Consider the following 4,546-nt stretch of genomic DNA (forward strand, 5'->3'; position numbering starts at 1 on the left):
TCTTTTATTCTTGAATTTTATTTTCTTTATTCTTGATTTTTATTTTCCTTTTCCTTCTTGCCTTATTGACCATATTCATTCTTTGTCACGTCCACTCTCACTTATATCTCGTGCCGATTTACACACTATCTCTCCACAATCACATTCACTTATCACTCCTACTTGTCACACACACAACATAAGAACCGATTTTATATTTTCTCCTACAAAACACCTTCCTCGTGGGATCGATATCTTAAATACTATAACTTGACACGGTTGTGCACTTGCAACCTTTTTGGTACATGTTTATGCCGCATCAAAGCCCACTTTTTCCAACTATTTGCATCCAAGCTCATTTGAGGCCCAAATGTTTATCTTGTGAGCAGCACATCCGGTTTCCCATTCTTTTGCATAAAAGCCCACTTTTTCGGCCCAAATGTTTATCTTGTGAGCAGCACATCCGGTTTCCCATTCTTTTGCATAAAAGCCCACTTTTTCCAACTATTTGCATCCAAGCTCATTTGAGAATAAAGAGGATTTTGCTTCTTTTGGACATTTTGGCTTTTGGCTTCAATTGATCATTTTCTTCACTTGCTTGATGGACTTCATGCTACAAAATTAAGAAGAGAGATTTTGAGGGGTTTTTTATATTTAATAATATTTATTTATATTTCCATTCATTTATGTATAAACTAATCTAAAAACAATTATTAATGGTATATTTATTCATGTAAAATAGATAATGAGGATATAAAATTGTAATAAAATATGATTATCAACATCATAGATGGTGAAGATTGATGTAGCTCCATAGTGTCCAGATGAGACCATATCCATTAGAGTGCTGACTGATGTGATGCCAAATGAGCACAGTGATGATTTCGAGGATACATGTACAATAGAGCAGGATCAGGGACCGACGGCTTAGGTTCATGATTATTTACAGTTCAAAGACCAAGGAGAGATATACGGTTGCCAGCGCAGTATACAAATACCGTGGTTGCTTATGCACTTTCGATGGAGAGAGTCGACGAGATAGTTCCTACTACTTTCAGAGAGGCTGAACAGAGTTTAGAGGCTGATATGTGGCAGGGTGATATGTAGGAAGAGATGGAGTCTCTTCAGAAGAATGACACATGGGAGTTTGTCGAGCTTCCAAAAGGGCAAAATGCAATCAGTTGCAAATGGGTGTATACCAAGGAGGACATTCAAGGCACTCCCGTAAGATAATTGTTTGGTGAGGAATCAGAGTTCGTGGTTCTTCTCGGCTGTGATCGAATCTTATTGTAAGTTTCCATTTGTTGGATCCACTTTTGGTGATGACGCAACTCAACCCAGCAATGGTCAAACACGAATGGCTTACCATAAAGGGATTGGTATAATTCTTTTACTTCTGCAGTCTACACAAGAGTTAAATTTAGAATAATCAAACATATAAGTTAAATATTTACATAAAAACATATAAGTTAAATATTTACCTGGTCAATAATTCCCGTACCAGATCTTTGTCTTCCTTCAATCTGAGCAACGCACCCGCAGAACTTGTTGACAGACAGTTGAATCGTTGACCAACGGTGCATCATTTGATTTGGTGTGCGGCTCGTTGGATCGGTGGAGTATTGGATAAAGTAGTCGTTAGCTCTGTGTCAGAACTTATCTTTGTGTTGCCCCGTACCTTGGATGGCGTCTTGGCTCGTGTTCAGCCAAGCAGACACAAGAAGCTTATCCTCGTGGACAGTCCAATTTTCGGACCGCGTGTAAGCCTTCTTCTTCTTTGTGGTCGGTGTTTCTTGGGATGACACTTGTTGTGTTGCGGATTGCAATAACTCGATAGGATGACCTTCTTCTACGACTTCTGTATAGAACGGCGAGTATAAGGTCGATCCTTCACCGGTAAGGAGTTGCGAATAGTAGTTGTTTTGGGAGGGATCCATGAGATTTGTAATTTGATAGGAAAATATATAGTTTGTTTTATGAGAGAGTTGTGTGGATTGTGAATTGTGAATTGTGAATTTATAGAGGTTTTTTTACTGTTCAACAGCAAGAAAATTTTCCCACAACGTCATTTTCATAACTCAACGGTAAGAAATTTTTTTACTCAACGGTAAATTTTTGACACTCAACGGTTCATTTTACACTTCAGTCTCATTTATTTCAATTTATTTCAATTATTTCAATGGTAAGAAATTTTTTACACTTCAGTCTCATAACTACAACGCATAGATAACCCTCCAATTAATTATTTCCTCAACCTTCGTCCCTAAAAATTCTGCCCTCTCATCGAGAACTCAGGGGAAAAAAACCCAAAATTTTGCCGATTAAATCTCCAGAAACCTCAAAATTTTTCGTTGCGAATCCGGAATTCTTCATCATCCCAACTCAATCACCGAACCTAACCTCTGCTGCGATGACGGCGATCACCGACAGTGAAATCATCGTCAGCGATCACGCGGGCAAAGGCAAGGAATCCGACGAGAACAAGAAAAATGCCGATTCTTCCTCCTCCTCTTCAATCCAACGATCCTCCAGCCGAAACGCCTCCTCCAAATACGATTTCGTTAAGGTCAGTGATTTCCTTTATTTTTGATTTTTGCTTTAATTTTGGGCAGATCTGCGAAGGTGTACTTTTTGAGGGGGGTTCTTGTTAAATTCCGGCCAGTTGGGAGCTCCCAAGAGCCACACAAATTTGTGGAGCGGAGCGCTTGGGAGCTCGGAAGCTCTCAAGAGGCACGTCAGCCTTGAGAGTGGGGCTTGGGAGGGTTTGGGAGCTTGCTGGAGGGGGGGGGAAGAAGTTTTCCACGGCCACGTCAGCCTTGAGAGCTCTGAAGAGAGCTTGCTGCCCTTGCTCTGTTTTCGTCGAAAGTTGTTTTCATTGATGATTCCATTAAAACTTAGATTGTTTACAGAGAATTACAATAAAAAATTGAGAAAATTACAACTCTATTGGAAAATAACACAAAAATCGTCTATCGATTCTTGTTTTGTGGGATTTTGCCTGTACCGGGAGTGCTTTGACTCGTGGACCGCCAAATCACAGATCGTGAAGGGGGCTTAATGATTCTTCCTTCGTTTATCGAAGTGAGAATTTGAAACGAAGATCTTATCAAAGTAAGACAATCGTTCTTCTTAAGATCAAGTCAAAGCTTGAATCTCAAGGAATCACATCAAAAACTCAAGTCTGCTCTCTCTCTGCTCTGGATTGCTCTATCAAGTGCTCGATCGGATGCTCTCTAATCAGCCCCCCTTTGTAACCTTTGTCCCACTTGGATGCTCTTTAATCAGCCCCCTTTTGTAACCATTGTCCCACTACCTAAATACCATCCTTTTATGATGTTAGTGGGTCTCCTTTCAGTTTGTAACCATCTCCCCACGTTTATGGTTGATCTCAAGTAGTTATGAAGCCAAAAAAAAACCGTCAAAAAACGTGTTGTAACCAACTCTATGGCCGAGACAGTGAAGTCTGTCTCGCACTTCCGAGACAGTTTGTACTATCTCGGGTATTTTGGCTCTAACTCTCTTGTCTGATATCGGAATGAGATGATCCAAGATGCGTTGGAAAGATGACGAAGAGATCTATAACTTTTGTCTTTTGACCTTCTTCAGATTTGATGTGAGACAGTCATGACTGTCTCGCATTCCGAGACAGTGAAGTCTGTCTCGCACTTCCGAGACAGTTTGTGTTATCTCAGGTATTTTAGCTCTAACTCCCTCGTACGATATCGGAATGAGATGATCCAAGATGCGTTGGAAAGATGACGAAGAGATATACAACTTTTGTCTTTTGACCTTCTTCAGATTTGGTACGAGACAGTCATGACTGTCTCGCATTCCGAGACAATGAAGACTGTCTCGCACTTCCGAGGCAGTTTGTGTTGTCTCGGGTATTTTGACTCTAACTCCCTCGTCCGATCTCGGAATGAGATGATCCAAGATGCGTTGGAAATCTGATGAAGAGATCTACAACTTTTGTCTTTTGACCTTCTTCAGATTTGGTGCGAGACAGTCATGACTGTCTCGCATTCCGAGACAGTGAAGTCGGTTTCGCACTTCCGAGACAAATTGTGTTGTCTCGGGTATTTTGGCTCTAACTCCCTCGTCCGATCTCAGAATGAGATGATCTAAGATGCGTTGGAAAGCTGATGAAGAGATCTACAACTTTCCATAGGCAAAACACTCATAGAGTAGATGAGACACACATGGTACTTCACCCTTTTGTGGATAAAGCACAACTCCTGGTTGAGTTGTTCCTTTATCGTTTAGCATGTTTCACAGACTCGTACGCTTCGCCGACTTATTTCGTGTGTTTTTTAGCTTCTCTACAATATCAGATGATCTCCTTTGACTCAGATAATCCTCATTGACTTGGATAGTAACATTCATCGTCTTTTTTTTTTATCTCGAGCTATATGCGAGAACCTATAGGCAATTTTTTATGCCTACAGCTCTTATAAAGAAAGCTTCGCGTCACCGCGCTTGAGAAACTCCTCGTTCACTGGAAAGACAGCTGAGGACACTGTTTCGAGTCCTATTTTGTATTGAACAAATGCTTATTAATAAATTTGAA

Source organism: Asparagus officinalis, chromosome 6, assembly GCF_001876935.1.
Source record: "Asparagus officinalis chromosome 6, Aspof.V1, whole genome shotgun sequence".
Lineage (NCBI taxonomy): Eukaryota > Viridiplantae > Streptophyta > Magnoliopsida > Asparagales > Asparagaceae > Asparagus > Asparagus officinalis.